At 31.9% G+C, this 19886-nt stretch overlaps 1 protein-coding gene across 2 annotated transcripts in view; it reads left to right on the forward strand.

Annotated features, from left to right (window-relative positions):
* The first annotated feature begins 4869 nt into the window (after nt 1–4869).
* The window catches only part of LOC125074142 (kynurenine formamidase), a 35589-nt gene continuing 20572 nt past the window's right edge, over nt 4870–19886 (forward strand). Inside the window, exon 1 of one of the 2 annotated variants that reach the window (XM_047685381.1) lies at nt 4870–5059. The gene's annotated coding sequence lies outside the window, so the exon portion shown is untranslated. The remainder of the gene's footprint in view (nt 5060–19886) is intronic. The other variant, XM_047685373.1, reaches the window with a different exon arrangement.

Genomic DNA, 19886 nt, shown 5'->3' on the forward strand with positions numbered 1-19886 from the left:
GATAAGTGTTATCTATCGTTAATCAATGACAGATTAATTTTTCCCTCTCACCTATCTAAACTTTTTCGAACGTTTCGTTTTACTACAACTACTAACCCAATTGTATGCTAAACATATGTTTTAATTTTTTTTTAATTGCTTATTATATATAATTCAGCAATAAATTGTTTTAAATACAAATAAAGTTTTAATAGATAAATAGATTTTTTTTCGTTTGATTTACTTTGATTTTTATCGAACCAATTACTAAACGCAAATCAAACGTCAGATTGTTGACATTATACCTTTAGTCAAAAGATATACCGACATGTTTACAAATTATGTAATTAATTCTAACGGAATCCGAAATATAGTTATAGTATTATAATTATGGCAACTAAACAAAAAATAGAATAGCTACTACTACTACTACAACTTATGTCATTGAATAGTAAAAAAACATTTTAAAGGAACAAAGAGGACAAAATTAACAAAACGAAAACTTACTTTTTAATGGTTCTCTTGCTTCGTATAGCCTGAGTGGATTTGGCAGATTTTAAAATCGAGTCGACAGAACTGATACCAGCAGCAGCAGCAGAATTAGTTGCCAAGGGAACGTCATTCGGTGTGCGATTGACTAAGTTAAGCTCAACTTTTGTGACAACCCAACTTTTCGTCCAACATTTTGAAACTTTTGTTTATTTTTTTAATTGTTTTTGCTTTACATAATGCAATTAAAAATTAATGATATCCTTTTTGAAGAAAGGTTTCTATTTATACTTGAATTACCTACACATTGGTTCGTTTGTTTATGGAACTTAAAAATATATACCTACTAGTTGGTGACGAGTCGGTAAAGCCGATTATCCGGCCGCTTTCGTAGTCGGTGACTATTCGGTTAAGAGTGCCGAATAACTGGCTTCTTTTGATATACATATATTCCTTGATAAAGTGTATATAGGAGGAATTACATTATTACAATAAAAAATATTTTAGGTAAATTACCATTTGTTTCTGGTTATATTTGACTTTACATATCTAATTGGTCAAAAAAACTGAAATTTAAATCTCTTAAGCTCTTGAGCCTTATTTTAATTATCATATGCTCTTTTACTTATTTTATTCATTAAAACAATAACACTTTATTTTTTACACAAAAACAACTCTCTGACCCGTACAAAACAAAAGAGGCTGATTAGTAGATCGACTAGTCGGTTTCTGTACAACTGACTACTTCGTTAGACGGCTAGTCGGCCAAACTTATAATCGGCACATCTCTAAAATTTGTAATTGGTTGGTATTTTCTAAACTTAATAGATTAATATCATTTTCGTAAAATGTTCTTTCCTGACACTATATTTTTCTTATGTACTTATAATATATTTGAAACATACACTTTAAACTTTCGCAATGAATGTTATTCATTTTAAATATTTAATTTCGATATAATTTTACATGATGAATTGCATTTCACGAGATGACTCTCTGTCGAAATATAAAACTTTTGGTTTCGGTCACGATTAAAACTCAATCAAAATTTAATTAAATACAAAATTATCTTCTACTGATCTAATTAATCTGAGATTTAAATCTAATTATTCTGACTTAATTAGCATTGATATGGCATATAATAATTTTAACAATTGAAAGAAAAAAAAACGAAATTTTCTGCTGATTTTAAGCTAAAAACTAATAATTCATGACCTCAAGATTTTGTCATATTCAATTTTCTATTTTTTAATAATTTGACATATTCCTAACATATTTTACAGGGTGGGTTGTATACAAATTGTAAATAAAAGAATTTTATATTAGGTCAACATCATTGGCTTGTAGCAAATATTAACACAGATATTATTAACTAGCCTACTTGACATTTTTGATTCAAACAATGGAATCTTAATCAGGTTTTAAAATGCACTCTCGGTTATTTTGCAATTGTTTTAAATTCAGATATAGCAGTTTCTAAAACCCACATATCACAATATCTAATTATATTTAGTATGTATTTAAATTAAATGTGACTTACATGACTACAATAACAAACAATAAAATGTTTTAAAATTAATAAAAGATGTTTGAAGTTGTTATACAGATACACATCATACTATACAATATTTATATACAACAGTAACAGTCTGTAAATTATTAATTTTCTACTGCTGGGCTAAGGCCACCTCTCCCTTTGAGAACAAGGTTTGGAGCATATTCCACCACCCCGCACCAATACGGCTTGGTGGATACACATGTGGCAGAATTTCGTTGAAATTGGGCATGCAGGTTTCCTCACACAAATTAAGCACATGAAAATTTAGTTGTGCTTGTCTGAGTTTGAACCCGTTGTCATCGGTTAAAGGCATCTCGGATATAAAATTTAATATTTATATGCAGAAACATTTTTAACATTACTTTGTTTCCGACGCATGAAAGTTTCGATGCCATTAAAAGCTTAAAAGCTACAGGCTGAACTAAATCGCAACCAATGTTATATAGTCTGTCAAAATTCGAACAAAACAATAACAAAATGAGTAATACGAATTCTGTGCAAATGTTCACTAAAAGAATATAAAATGTTATAATTATAATATATTAAATCAAATAAAAATAATTGAATAAATATTCATGCATTACAGACTGTAGCCTAGCTCGCCTCTTTAGTGACGTAGTAACCCACCACTGCACAAACTATCATTCGTGTCGTGTTTTTTTAATTATTCATTTGTATTCTTATTATTATTTCAAAGTTAGTTGTATGAAGGAAATAATCAATCTTTTTTTAATTGAAGTAGTTTTCAAATATCATCATTCGAATAGTATCAATTAACTTTTGCAAGAATGAATTGTGTTTTTCTGACTGATTCCGACTGGCAGTAGGTTATTCTCGATGGAGACAAGAGAAGTGATTGTATATGTCGCAATTCACAGATGTGTTCGCAAAAACAGATGAATTCTACGAAATAACCCATTACACGTTCAAGATTAAATCTTTATAAAACCCTTTTTTGATCTTTATTTGAAGAGATTTCTATGTCTCTAATTTAAAATCTAACGATACTTCTCTTTTTCTTCCCCTTTTTTAAACTCATGATAGATGCCCTAATAGATATTTCTTTTTTCTTTATTTAGCGCTGTGGTTTGGGCATTTATTAATCAGTCATGACATTAAGTTTATGAATAAGTACTGAACATTAAATAAAAACTTTATATAAAAACCGATAACATTGACCGATAAAAAATATTATAATTTATAGAAATAATAATAAAATTCTGAGTCGAACTAGTTTAACTTATAACATCATCTAATTACACCGAAAGCTTATCCAATTTACTTATCTCGTAAGATAACCTTTTAAGATACACTTCTATTATTACGTTAGCTAGAATCTTGCACCAGTTTCGGTCTTTGTTTCGAACTCTGTACTAATTTTCATACTGGCTATTTATCTGTACAGTCTATTCCAATGAAAGTAGGAAAAAAGATAAACAAACCTTAGATTAAAAAACCTTAAGATTTACGTATTTTGTGCGAATTGCTAATAACTCAGCTATATTGTGCCCTACTATGAGTCTAAGATTAATACATATATCTTTATAATACAACACTATTACACTTAACTACTTATTTCCACTTTAATTTTACTTCTAATTCCGATAACAGTTTCGTCGACGTTTTCGCAAATCCATAGTGAATATCATAGATTAATCAAGCTCTCGACCAATGATATTGCGTCAATTTGCTGTGAAATGTTGTTTATTTGGCTCTTTTCCTCTTGTGTTTGGAATAAAGTGTATGTTTTGATTAATTATTAACGCTATCTATATTAAATCATACAATGTCATGATTCGTTTAACGTTATAACTCAAAAGTTAATTTCCTATGTTTTAAACTTTAAATTAAGTTATCAAAATTAAGTTTTTAGATAAATTGTTAGATAACAATCAAAACGGCTCGACCTTGTTCTAAATATAGTGAAGTTAAAATATGATACCTAGATATACAAATACATTTGTCTGAAATTTAATGCTAACTTAAAATAAAAAAGACTGTGACAAAAATGACAGTCTTTTTTATTTATTAACGATTATAGATTATATGCCATCTTCGCTTTAAAAAAAGTACTTTAATAATGTAATAATGTTTGACAAAGCAACTGACCCACCCTAACTTTTAAGTATCTCATGTAGGTATAATAACATGGATAATTGTTATAAAATGTTCAAAACTCACTAAAAATTTTTACTTAATGGCTTTATGCAAGCCTGTCTGAGTAGGATGAAAAGAAACCACTCTGCGGATATTCTACCGCCAAACAGCAATACTTTGTATCGATGTAGCCTGGTTTAATAGCGCATTGGCGATGTAAGGGTTGATTAATATTTCATATACCACCAATGTCTATGGGCGGTAGTGATTACTTCAAATCGTGGTGATTTGTCCACCCGCTAACTTATATTATATATATATATAATCCGTTCCCTCTACCAATGTTGCTTGCGCAGTTATTACTGAGACCGGTATGAAGATTCAAGTTTTAATTAGATAAAGTAAGCTCGATCCGTACTATAAGGTCTACCGAAGAATTGTTGGACGTTTTATTCTTATTTGTCACGAATCCAACGCGCGACAAGTTATACTGCTAAATTACATCATATATTAGTGTTTCCTTTATATTATGTTGGTTTGTTGAAAGAAATTACTAAGCATGTGTGTAGAGAAACAAAATAATTGATATGCGAGATTATGATCATACCCCTCTGGGATAATATTATTATTTCAAAACGTCTTATCTTTCTTGTTTAAGCATATTGGCTACTTCATATTGCGTTTATTACATAAATTCTTTGTTTATTGCACTTATAATGCGTATCCAGCCGAGCGGTTACGTAGCTTGTCGCAGAGCGGAGGCGTGGTCACACGCACGTACGAGTCTCACTCCGACCGGCGAGAGAGTTGAGCGTGCGCATGTGCGTCGGTTACCTACTCTTTGTTTATAAACAAATTTATTCTTTTTGACCCTCGATTTTTTATCGCGTCAGTTCACAAAAATTGTCATTGAATAGTGGATAAACACATTTGAAGGTAAGCTATATTGTTTAATTCACTATTGTTTTGTTCTTAATATAACTGATTAAAATATTTATAACAAAATAAGGTTCAGTTTTAGAATCGTATTGCGTCCTTTCTATGTCATTCTGGCAGCGTATCAAGTTTCTATATCGATTTATATTCGTTTTGGTTTTATTTCTGCTGCTTTTATTACTTTGAACTTAAACGAGTTACAAATTGACGGTATTTGACAAAGATAAAGTATGCGACCAATGCAAGTTAAGATAATATTTTATTTTTGGGCGCTAAGTGGTCAATAAAAATGAAGCGGCAGCAGATCGTTGAGGTTTTAAATGAGTTATGTCCCCCGAAGAGACGGATAGGGTACCGTTGTTGTTTGAGGTCGAGGTCACTGGGGAGGCCCACATTCACTCCGCCCCACTTCATGTAGGTGAAAAGCAAAAGATGTATTTCCTGCGAGATACAAAAAAAGGATAAACAAATGAAATCAGATGTAAAGTCCAGAGTCCAGGACGTCATATAGGAAAATAAAGGCTTTTCAGACAAAATGATATACCTACTTATATTTTGAAAAACAATACCTATATTATAATTTTTTTTTTATAAAATATTTTATTTAAAAAAAAACGTTTGAGTTTTTGACATTTATCTACGACTACTTTCTATATATTGAACTGCATCATAAAACTTTTATTAAAACAAGTGTTTTCAACAACGTCATTTATTTTTATAAGCTCGTAATGCCTTATAAATAGACTTGTCACGTCGTATATCTTTCGTAAAAAAAACAAATATTAGCATTCTTTAAAGATACAATTCACCTTTGTAAAACTTCGATATCTAAATATAGACGATGTTACATTTAATATTTAAATACAAGTTTCCAATATTGCCCAAGCGTACAATATTTTATATCATACTTAACTTTGAAGTTTATATCGTAAAAATTCTCATCCAGATGTGTAAAATTGAGAGCTCCATAAAAATCTGTTAGGATTTGGTATTCGAGATTAACCCTCGCTGACGATGAATAGTATTTCCGGATAATTCTAACTTTACGAATTCAAAATTCTCGCAGTTGCTCAACTGAATATTATATAATATTTTTTTAGGTGTAGTTACTTAAACTACGGTTTGTTCGATGGTCGTAATTCGTAATTCGTAATTATAATCATCATTGAAAATTTTAGGTAAGCTTAAACGAGTTTGAATGTTTCGAACATTTTTGGGTGTATTTCCGTTTCCTGTCATATTCGTTATCAGCGCGTCGAAATCGATATGTATAACAAAACTTAAATTAATCTGAGAAAAAACTAAAACCGGTTTAAACGGAAGTTTATCCCATTTTTGTCTACTCTTATGTCGATTTACATTTACCCAATATAAAAAAATAAGGATGTTATCTATTTGGTCTTTTTTTGAAGATTGTTACCTCATGTTTTATGTTTGAGAACTCCGTCATTAAAGAACTGACTGGGACGATTTTTTTAGTTTGGAATAATTATAAAAACTGCAGAATATTACTGTGAAGGAACAAAAGTGATTGCAAATTTCCGGTAGTGGGACAAGCCGCGTCTGTTTGTAAAAACGTTAAAAGTGTTGTCACTTTATTTAGTAATTTACTTATTATTCGATTTTGTTTGTTCCTCTCGTCCTACGTACTTAGTCCTTACCACCGATTGTTTAATCTAGCGTAGATATAGATAAGAATCAATGAAATTACTTAGCTTGAAATTGTAATATAAGAATATAAGTATTCAAAACTACCAAAAAAAAGGGTTATTCACACGCACACAATCATATCTCAAGACAAGTGCCAGCTACTGGTACTGATGTTAAATAAAATATTGACGTTATAATAATGATTAACATTAAGTCCTTAAATATATACAAATATGAATTAAAAATAGTTACAGCAGATATCTTGACCTTGGAATGGTGGCAAGAATGCTAGTAGCATTTACCCGTTGAATCGCAATTCTCCTCCTCTCCACCTCTCCTGTCACCAGTGGAGGTAATTTATAAAAATAAATAGTTAATATAGTTTGAATTACTTTGTACTTATTATTTAAATTACTAGCGACATGTGTATTGTTTTTATTCTAGATTATTTATAGTTGAAGGTAAATTTTAGCTGAATTAATGAGAAGCACACGGAATGTGCTTTATGTATTCAAAGCTCTTGCGCCAAGTTCTCCGACAAGTTTGGTTCAATTTTCCAAACAAAACAATTAAGATAAAATGAAGCAATCATGATGTAATGTACATATTTAATATTATTATTATTATGATAATTAATCATTATTATACCTACTACCTGCTAAGCATGTTTAATTGTTTAAATACCTATTCATTTATTTATTTGAGAAACATTGATGGAATGCCCAATATTCAATCGTATGAAACGTTACAATTTTTTCACCGATAGTTAGAAAAAAAATAGAACAATAATAATATATCTTCTGTCCTTTTATATATTTATATTTATTTATTTTTAAGATAAACAAAACGTAGTAGAAACGTGGATATTCTCGGGATGTTACTATTAAATTATAACGTTTACAGATTGGGTAAAGGAATCGTTGTGATTTAATAGTTTTACAATTTGTTACTTGAATTTGACATTTCAAATGAAGGGTACAGTTTTTACGTTCATACTTAAACATCGATTTGTTGTCGAGAGTGTGACTTACGAATAGATCTCGGTAAACTTGTTTCCAATTATTTATAAACTACATACAGTAACAAGTTTTAAAACTGATTAAAAAGGTTTATTTATAGCTCAAGGTTTAATTCATGAATAATAAAATACAATATACTTTGGAGTAAAAATTTCTTTTGCATTATGTGAGTAGACTTCAAGTTCAAATATTAGAGCAGGATTTTTATAGTGATAAAATTTGATGATAATCATATTCTGATCAATTTCGGTCTCGGCGGCAAAGCTCGGAGTCGAGCTAAGAATAGATAAAATTGGATTCGTCGCAAGATATACAGAACTTCTTCGGAAGACATTTTATGCGGAAACACAGGTTAAACAGGGAACCTCGAATAGAGGTTCAGTCCCAGGACCAATGGCTTAACGTGTTTTCCATGGCACGTTCCAATTTCAAAGTTTGCCTAGATTTACAATCATACTCCTTAAAATAAATTTTTGCTGCAATTTAATTTAATGATTACATTTTTTTTTTTTAAAGTACATGCTTTTATTTTTATTTGAAACAAATACATTGCTACATGCTAGATTATATTGTCCCGTCACCAAAATTACAGATGCAATGATCAGTTGAACGAGTTTTATATTTCACCTGCTAGATTTGTCTCTGAATTGAATACATTTTTGTAATTAATTTATTAAAAAGAGTAAAATAAAATTTAGTGTGTAGAAATTATACTGCTAAAATCTAGATCTACTATATTTACCCAGAACGTAAACGTGTTTGATTTAAACTGGGTGAAAATTGATTATGTAGATATCATACGTTCATATTTTATTTATATTTTATCATGTTTATATTTGGCCCATTCCTAGTTATGACTACAAGTTAAAATTTAAATATATTCTAATGTACTTTTTATACTGTTTAACTCCGTTATACTTATATAGTGTATATAGTCAAATTAAAATAGTTCCCTCAAAATCCGAGCCACATGTGGAATTTAATTTTGTGCAGCGTCACTGCGAAAACTTACGTTATGAACGAATTCTGTAGACATAAGATGCCTAACGACTAAATTGCGTTTCAGCGGTGTTACACACTGAGGCCTTTTACACTTGCAACTGGCAAACTTAAAAATATAAATATGAATAAGAAAATAAAAAATAATAATAAATGACATAACACGATAAAAATATTTACGCTATACAGCTCACATTGCGTAAAAGTGAATATTTAAATGTGATCGCTATGTATACTAATATTATAAAGGCGAAAGTAATTCTGTCTGTCTGTCTGTTACTCTTTCACGGTCAAACCACTGAACTGAACTTAATAATTCGCTAGCTGAAACTCTAAGGAAAGACATAGGCTACTTTTTATACCTAATACCTGACGACAAACCCTTATTCCCCTATAATGCAAGCGAAGCTGCGAGCGACACCTAGTTATTTTATAATATTTGTACAACTAAATACTTTAAAACATGAAAGAAATAAGTATGTACAAGTTATAAAACTAGTACGACGATGTTATTGTTAATGACAACATGACACGTATTTTACGCACATGTGTTGTAAAGGCCGGCAACGGAACTGCGAGCCCCCTGGTATTGTGGTAGTTACTTTCCATCAGGTATATATAGGTCCTATGACTTAAAAAAAAAACGCACGACACTAGCATGTTATGTTCGGACGATCAGGAAAAAGCTTTTTAATAAATTATTTATTTCACAAAAATATTAATTCGTCTGTTAACATTATTTATTTATTTCACAAAAATGTTAATTCGTCTGTTAACAAGCAGATCTGAGACAAAAGTGATTTATTAATATGTAAAAGATATACAAAACAAATATCCTGCGTTAGCATTTCTTTTGTTTGTGGAATTTACAGCTAGGCTAATTCGTGGTGCTGAGGTGCTGGTAACGCACTGATGGCTTTAAAACCTCAAAACATATTATAGGAATAACTCAAGAATTAATTATAATTATTTCTTGCAACATTGATAACGATGTTTTGAATACAAATACACGCATCCAAGCCATTAGGATTAGCTAATATATCAATTATTAATATTATGCTTAAGATAACACGCGTAGTTTATAAATTCATGATCACTACGTAAATGGACCCAGTGATTGAATGTATGTATATATATAATATATTAGCCGTCTCCCGCGGCTCTGTCGCGTTTTAGGAATCGGTTGTCATGTGTTAGGCAGAAAGAGTAGCCTATGTCCAAGTTCAAATTTCATCAAATTCGGTTCATTGGTTTGGTTGTGAAAGAGTGACAGACAGATTTACTTTCACATTTATAATATCAGTATAGACTGTATCTCATTTACTCGGTGGTAGAACTTTTTGCAAGCCCGTCTGGGTAGGTACCACCCACTCATCAGATATTCTACCGCCAAACAACAGTACTCAGTATTGTTGTATTCCGGTTTGAAGGGAAAGTGAGCCAGTGTAACTACAGGCACAAGGGACATAACATCTTAGTTCCCAAGGTTAATGGCACATTGGCGATGTGAGGAATGGTTAATATTTTTTACTGCGCCATTGTCTATGGGCGGTGGTAGCCAATTACTTACAGGTGGTCCATATGCTCGTCTCCCAACCAATGCCATAAAAATCTTGTTTAAAAACTTGGTACACTTGGTGGTAGACTTTGTGTAAGCTCGAATGCATAGGTATCCCCCACTAATCATATATTCTAACACCAAACAGCAATATTTAGTATTATAGTGTCCGGTTTGAAGGGTGTATGAGCCAGTGTAACAGACACAAGGGAAATAATATCTTGGTTCACAAGGTTAATGTAATGGCGCATTGTTTTTATGATGAATGATTATTATTTCTAAAGTACAAATGTCTATAGGCAGTGGTGACCACTTACCATCACTTGTCATTTGCCAGTCCTATATACATATATAACAAAAACATCTTTCGATTAAAAGTCCTCAGCAACATTACGCATCTTTTGATACCGTTTTTTTTTAAATATAAATCGTAATTAACGCCAAGTACGAAATTAATGATAATAGCAAATCAAGCACGTGAATATTCAGTGGTACTTGCTCGGGTTTAAACCCACAATCTTCAATTTTTCTACCCACTTTGCCGACGACGAGCCGAAATAAATAGAAAATAAATTAACTTAAATATTGAATTTCTAAAGACTGAGCAGTTACGGGTATTTGGCAAACCATAATCTCTTGTCCTTAGATTTATTTGAGCGCTTAATTGAAATGTCTCAGCACACCTGTTACCTTAGAGCTGTTTCCCGAAATATAATGTGAACGCTCCACATGAGTTCATTTGTTAAGATGGCTTATAAACTTTGACTACGTCGCAAAATTAATGCTTCAAATTGAGAACATAATATTAGGACTTGATTAGTTGTTCTAACAAACATCAATTTGACGTCACTGTCCATTAAAAATTTATTTTTAAAATAATTTAAGACATAGTACTGCTTGACAAAATGTTTTTTTTTTAAACATTTTAAAGAAGTAGTTTTAATATAGTCTGCGAATATTTTTAATTAGCGAGATATTCGTTTCCGGCGAAGTTGAATACAAGTAAAGTTAGCTTTAAATTTATTGCACTTTTAAAATGGGAAATTCTTAAAGATATTAATAGTGGTTATGAAACAACTCCAAATTTTTAACAAATTTGAAAATAATTCTCGAATGAAAAAGGTTTTATCACCAAGCAAAGTGAGGCGGTTTTTTTTATAAATACATTATCCTAATAATCCCTCAATACAAGTACAGTTTATACATACACATAAACACATTAACTAAATTAAGTTTCAGTTCAACTGTTAGTAGGGCTTTGTGCAAGTCCATCTGGGAAGGTACAATCAATATAAGATCATTTCCAAAAATGGGGGGCCATTATAAATTGTCCCACCAAACAGCAAAAGTTAGTATTGTTGTCTGGTTTGAAGGGTTAGTGAGCCAGTATGACAGGGTTGTCGCATTTTCGATGTAAGGAATAGTTAATATTTCTCACAGCGCCATTATGTTTGGGCGGTGGTGACCACTTACCATCCGGTGACCCATAAATCTTTCCTACATATATTATAAAAAAAAACTATGTAAGTTTATATCAAAAATCATTTTTTTTTATAATAAAGTTCATTTCGAACAGTGAAGTTTCGCAGAAGCGAAATATGCTATTATATCTACTTCAGAAGTACTAATTGGCATTTCTAAAGTGTACAAAGAACACAAGAAGCGTGTTTTTATTTCCCGTATTTTCCAAAACGTACTTCGTACTTCGTACCTTTTTAATTGTGGATTCATGCACGAGGTCACTTTAGCAATTCTAAATGTAATTATGCCATGATATCAAGTTATCAATATCACGCAATTTAGATCTATTCGTAATCGTATTAATTTAATCTCACTACGCCGATTGGCGGCTAGAGTAAACTCCTATAAGATAACGAACCCTTTACGAAGCTGCATTGAAGTGTTCTATCACCGAAACACAATAAACGGGAAAAGTTCAAGTTAGCCCTAATATTAGTTAGATATTCGCCTTTGTCTAAACACGCACACAAAACAAAAATGTTTTTAAAAATGTACGTATTATTTGTAAATGCTTATAAATATAAGGTCTAAGATAAATTACATTACGTCTGAGTACAAATATCAAAGTGTAAACATTAAGATTTTAAGATAAAGTCTTGTGTTAATAGTGAATATATTTATTTTGATAAGGGTTAACACCTTGTCACAAGGTATTTGAATTTAAGTTAATGTTATTTTCTTATTTCTTAAACATAAAAAGGTTACTATGACTTATCCATTAGATACACTGACGCAGACAAATCTTACTTGATACAAGTTTTCGTGTACCTGTCTGCTGATAGTTTTGGCAGATTAGTTGAAAATGTTCGAAATGACAGTTTTTCCGCTGATAATTCGTTGGTATAACAAATAAATATGCTATAAGAATCTATAACCATATAAGTTAATCGAAAAAAAAACTTTGTTTTTTATAATACATATTAGTGTATATGTAAGATTCAAGTAAAGTATTTCAGTTTTGAATCATCATGATACAATTTGATCGAAAGCGAATGGATACCATTCAAGCAAGAGAACCAGGCAAAATATCCCAGCAGTTCAGGCCTGTCTAAATCTGCAAAAAAACCATAACAACGCGCTATGGAGCTACCTGATAATGGTCAAGTCTTGGGCCATAGGTTAGGTGCTCTAGAAGGTATCTAAAAATATTTTTTTGATGCAAGCGACGTCATAATGTAATACTCGTAAATCTATTTTAATAATAACATACATAAAAAAAGAAGATTGTATTTACATATTAGCCTAAAAAAAAATTATAACTCTCCAATATATTTTTTTAAATTATTATATGATTAAAAAATGCCACTCATTATAAAGTATGAATCTTTTCTACTAATTATTTAAAATTATGACTTATTAAAATCAAAAATAAATGCAATTTCTCCTTATATTTCATAAAATATAAACGATTAAGTAATAACTACGATAAGTTTAATAACATGCCTGAGACAGTGTTTACTTAAGATTACATTAGTATTTAAATATTATGACTTTGTTAACTTTAATCAATGAAACTGAAGTAAATATACATTTACAGACATAAAGTCACTTTGTTATCACGTTTCGCATCATGCAACATTTTGTTTAAATAAATTAGTATATTATTTTATTATATACGAGATGCATTTATATACACCTTTAAGTCATCTGCATAAAAATTAAAATAGCTATATTTGAAGAACTTAATAGCATTGTTAATGAGAATATTAAATAATAATGGACCCAAACACGAGCCTTGGGGAACTCCAGAAATGCCATGTTGTAAATAGGTGTCATAATACAAGAAAATAAAAAGAGACATCAAAATATTAACACTATTTAATTAGTACACCTGCAACAATTGTTTTTTGATACCCTAAATACACTCCTGTCATCCAGTTGTTTCAGTTGATTCTCCATCCTGTCTATATACTTTATATCTTCTTTAAATTAATTATTATTTATCTGTATGTTTAACCAAGTTTTTGAAAAGACAATTATATCAAATTTCGAATTAGATCAAAGTATCATCGTGTGTCTTCAGAATTAGTTCTACTAAAATTCTAAAAACGCCAGTCAAAAATCTATATTTTTAGATTGGCGCTGGGAATTTTACTAATATGATTCTCGAAAGCTTAAAATTATTATTTATTTTAACACCATGCCTACATTTACTACTACTTCTTTTTTCCACTTTGGTACGTAGTGTAATTCGTGCTGTGTGCAAATGTTATTTGCTTTTGTTTTTTTCGTTTGTTTTTTTTTGTAATTATACCAATATGATTGTTGATTATTTCTCTTAACTCACTGTTACTCTTCCTACTACAGCGAATTTCACCGTTCGCATCTTCTAATACTTGTTCTATAGTATTGCATAGATTTGAAAACAACTCGATAGAGTCTTAACTAGCCAGTAAACCTTTGAATTAATCTCTTATTTTCTTTAATTCTGCACTTACGTTTATTATTATTAATTCGTTTATGTTCATGTTTTTCTAACATGCCGACTATATTTGCAAATGATGATTCCTCTATAATAAAAGAATGAGACGCCAAATACCTCGACAGCACTGGAGATTGTGTTATTGTGAACTAATTACTTCTTTTATATTGTATATACAAACACTTTAACTACATTTGCGTATATCCGAATAACATCATAGAACAGACTCCGTGTAGTCAATTAATCGCTTTTAGGTATTATTTGTGGATTTGCTGCATTTGATTCTTTTCTGTATAACTTGTAAATTACATTTACACTAAAAACATATTTTTCAATGAAAATTTTGAATAAATTACGAACCTCACTTTGATTTTATTACTTCTAGCACAAATATAACTTTTCACACTTGGTCTAAAGCATCAATTGCATGGGTTAATTGCCTGGGTAGCGGCTCGATTCTATCCTATCTTCTTAGCTATAATTAAATAAAATTATGCAGTCCAGCATTTTACTTAAAGGTATCAATCAACTACATGTTTCGGTAGTTATATACATATTTGCAATGACATTAAATAATAGTTTATTTACATAATTATGTTAATTAAGGGTTTGTGTACAAACTTATAATTCATAACAAAGCCATTACGGTTGCTCCTCGTTATATATTTACTGAAAACTAATAGCTGCTCTGTTGCCAGCCGTTATCTTAGAAATTATAAGATTGTGATTATACACCACTACATAAAACCCGCGGCTTTGTCTGCGTGTGGGAAGGGGAGGTACCTACCTTTTGGCGACAGGTGAAAGGTGACAGGTTTATTTTATTATGATGACAACAAGGCTAACGTTTCTTAAAAAAAAAACAGATGCAATACTAGATGCAAAAATATATAATTCAACTTAAATCAATGAAAACATTAACATTTAACAAATATTATTATTAGGTATATTAAAATTTTCAGGACAATATTAGAAGCAACAACTTGTATTAACCCTATTAAAAAACTCACTTTATAGGTACATTATGTATTGAGTACCGCAAGTACCGGAATTACTTGTATTCCCAGTATCGCTTTCAACAGTACTACGTGTAATTTTGATCCTCTAAAAAGTAGTATTGAAATGCAACTTAAAAACTTATAATAAAGTTGAATTTACTCCGTTAATCTCAAGAAAAAAAAACCTGTGTAATCCGTCCGTAATACAATTAGCTTGTATTTCCATATTTGTATTTAAGTCCTACCAGATTTAAATGACCTTGCCTTTAGATTAAAAGGAAAGTTCTAACTTCTTGTAAGGAAGGAAAATAAATAATGACAGCCTAGAATTTTTCTTTATATTTTAATATGTACTTACAATAAAATATAAATTAATAATTTACAAGCGCATTTTTAGTTGTCTGTTGTCAAGAATTTGCTGATTCATATGCATTTAGCAGTAGGCCTATAAGATTACATTGCGAGTAATACGACACTTATTAAGTAGGTCGATAACCTTTGATTGTAACGGTAAATCTATATATTTATAAAACCTGTGTTGTACGAATCCGACTCGGATGTATGCACCGAAGATTCTGAAAAATGTTTATAATGGAAGGTACCTGTATATGTATTAAGATGTTTTTATAAGGTTGTTCATGTTTCTCCAGAGGAGAACTCCGTCGAGCTATGAGCGGAGCACAGCACCTGAGGGGCCGCAATTAGAGAGGCCGCGGGCCGGGACACGAACCCGCAGCCTCTCTAATCCTTGCTAAAGACTGCCATCGCAGTGGTTTTAGTGGGTAGGAACCTCACATAATCCGGTTCCCTTCCCAGGGACTCGAGTACCTTTCGAAGGTACCCGGCCCACTGCGTAAGAGTATTTAAAGGTCGTCTTAGGATATACCACTAATTTTACCAGCTTATAACTTAGTATTGTAGTGTTACGGTTTGAAGGGTGTACAAGCATAAGGGGTATAACGTCTTAGTTCCCAAGGTCATTGTATCATTTACGTTGTAGGCGTGCTTAATATTCTTTACAATTTTCGACCATACACTATACTATACAATATAACTTGCTATACTATACACGAAACAGCGATGCGATTCTTTAAAAAATCACTTCTTATCTTACACGTGAAATTTTGACAAACGACTTACGGTGATACGCCATTTTGATGCGTGTTTACTGTAAATTTTATGCTTATTAAAGTCAATATCGCATAAAACACTTTGACACTTCAAACTCGTTTTCTGTGGTTAGTTTCGAATTTCTATTACAGAATAGTTCTACAGGTCCGTTGCAGTGTGAAAGAAGTAATGTTAGTGAGAATATAGACTGAGTTATATGAAATTAAATAAATAAATCATTATTTATTTTTTCATTCTCTTTTTTTTTTTTCTTTTTTCTGGCTTTTATTTGTGCCAAAAAGACACAGATTATATCGCCAATGTCACGTGCGATGGAGAAGACACGGTAGAGATTGATCGGTGCGGTCGAGATTTCTCATTTTATTATAACGTAACTAAATTATGGCACTAACAGCGTTTCACGCCAACATTTTCTTTACATGCGTTTTGTACCTTTCGATTTTGTTATCTTAATAATTTAACAATCACTATCGAAAGGCTACATGTTTTAGCTTTGATTATTTATATATCTAAATCGTCGAAAAACATTGTGTCCAACGGTTGGCCCATAAGCACACGAACACTAGTAAATGACGATGAAGTAGTATGACGTGTCAACCGCAGCTGTCACGCACACGACACATTACAGATAATAAAGTTCGACCCCTTGTTTAGTTCATTTGTAGTGCTCTATTCATACACATATATATAAAAATCTGAGTGTAGTAGACAAAAATATATACCGTACTTTTCAAACCGCACTGAACATTTATTATTATTATTAGATAAAAATTAAAATATGAACAATGGGCAAATCATTTCAGTTCATTGTGTATCATTTTTATTTTTTTTTTTTTTTTTTTTTTTTTTTTTTTTTTTATGTTATAAGGTGGCAAACGAGCAGGAGGCTCACCTGATGGAAAGTGACTACCACCGCCCATGGACATCTGCAACACCGGGGGGCTTGCAGGTGCGTTGCCGGCCTTTCAGGAAAGAGTACGCTCTTTTCTTGAAGGTTCCCAAGTCGTATCGGTTCGGAAAAACCGCCGGCGAAAGCTGGTTCCACAGAGTGGTTGTGCGAGGCAGAAAATGTCTTAAAAATCGCGCTGTTGTGGATTTTCGGACATCTAGGTGGTGCGGGTGATATTTGGAATTTTGACGAGATGTCCGAAGGTGAAATTCAGCAGCCGGGATTAATTCGAACAATTCCTCGGAACATTCCCCGTGATAAATTCTGTAGAAGATGCAGAGCGATCCAACATCTCTACGCAAAGCCAAAGGATCAAGCAGATCGGAAAGGGCTTGATCGTCGATAATTCGAGCCGCTCTACGTTGGATACGGTCAAATGGAAGGAGCTGGTACTGGGGAGCACCCGCCCAGAGGTGAGAGCAGTATTCCATGTGAGGCCGAATTTGCGCCTTATATAGTCTTAGACGATGGGCCGACGTGAAATACTGTCTTGCCTTGCTGAGCACACCAAGCTTTTTTGATGCCAATTTGGCTTTGCCTTCCAATTGACCGCGGAACTGAACGAGACTCGAAACATCAACGCCAAGTATTCCGATACTAGCTGTAGCGGCTAACGGAATGTTCTCGAATCGTGGAGATACGACAAATGGTGTTTTTTTAGCAGTTAACGCGCAAACTTGCGTCTTTTTGGGGTTGAAGTGAACTAGGTTTAGCCGACCCCAGTTCGAGACTTTGTTTAACGAAGACTCGATTTCAGATACAAGTTTGTTCCGGTTTTCTTCGACGTTTTCCCGAGAAATATTAGCACGGCCGGTGTATGAGGTGTCTACGGTGCTGTCGTCTGCATAGCAATGAATGTTACTGATTTGCAACAAGTCATTGATATGCAGAAGAAACAGAGTGGGTGATAGAACGCAGCCTTGTGGAACACCAGCATTGACGAATTTTAAGTCAGAGCATGCACCGTCGACAACGACCTTGATGCTCCGATCTGCCAAAAAACTGGTAATCCAATTGCATAATTTTCCGGGAAGCCCATAGGAAGGAAGCTTCGAAAGAAGCGCTTTGTGCCACACGCGATCGAAGGCCTTCGCTATGTCCAGACTGGCTGCTAATGCCTCCCCTTTGCTCTTAACTGCTTCCGCCTTTTTATAAAAAAAATATTTAAAAAGAGACGCAGTCGTTTTTATATTCCACCTTTAAAAAGTTCGGTAATTATATATGATTTGAAAGCTGCTTCTCCTTAATAAGATAAATTAATTTACAGTGAGTTGAAAATGTCTAAAAAATCCGATAATAAAAGACGAAAAATTAAACTGATTAAAGTTTTCCTTACCTTAAAGATTTCTTGAATAACTAATTAATCAAATTAATCAATTGTTAATTCAACGCCTAGGCAGCTATACCTATTATATCATACACACATGTAATACTACTCTCAGCGTACAGCTTAAATTATATGACATACAAGACTTATGATATGATATACGTATCGAATCGCACTGAGAAAGTTAAAGAAGTTGGGGTTCACCAATATTGTGTTAAAAATGTATAATTTATTTTATTAATAAGTGTGTGCGACGTTGCTTCTTGTAGTGCACGCTTTTGTTTAAAATTGGACACATGCAGCTAGCCCTCATCCGCAATTAAGACTATACTAATTGCCAGATAGAGTCGCTATGAATGTGAAATTTGTAATCTTTAACACGTAGTCCTAAATATTTTGTCTTCCAAGCCAAGTTCGATTGTATGTTTAGACATCAAGTGATTCTATTATCTTAACAATGATTTCACTTAACGACTACCAACATGTTGATAACACATTGTCTTTAACCGAATGATAACATTTAAACTGTGACAATACAAATTAAACATCGATATTTATTCTTAACGCAATAATTATTTCCGCATTGAACGATCCTTTTATCAGCAGGATAATGAGTCAATTATACTATCGTGACCACGATAGTTACCCATGAACCAAGAATCTATAATTCAAATATTATCAATACTTTTTTTAAATGTTAATAAAAGAAAATAATTATTAAATGATTAATTTTTATATTTCACTTATTGGTAGGGCTTTGTGTGAGCCCGTCTGGGAAAGTAACCAAATAAATCCACTCATCAGATATTTTGTCGCCAATCAGCAATATTCAATTGTCGGTGTAAAGGATGCCAGCGTGTCCCTCATTAATAATGTTATTTTTTATTTGAAATGTTTTTATTTTAGATTTTTTATTAAATTTTAATTTTAACCTTTTTTATGCTAAAACGTTTATGTTGCCTGTTCATGTAGTTACCGCTTATGATTCGGGCACAACTGTTTATTTTTATTTTCTCAACTATATTTTCATGTATTTATGTGAATTACATGCGTGAAAGTTATAAATGTTAACACATAAAAATTCGGTGGTACTCGATTATGTAACTGTTTAACTTCGGTTAAGATATACTTTTACATGGGACATAACATCTTAGCTCCTAAGGTTGGTGGCGCATTGGTTATGAAAGAAACTGTTAATATTTATTAAAGCTTTTATGTCTATTAGCGGTGGTGACTAATTACTATCAGGGGGC

The sequence above is a fragment of the Vanessa atalanta genome, chromosome 2, assembly GCF_905147765.1.
Source record: "Vanessa atalanta chromosome 2, ilVanAtal1.2, whole genome shotgun sequence".
Taxonomy (NCBI): domain Eukaryota; kingdom Metazoa; phylum Arthropoda; class Insecta; order Lepidoptera; family Nymphalidae; genus Vanessa; species Vanessa atalanta.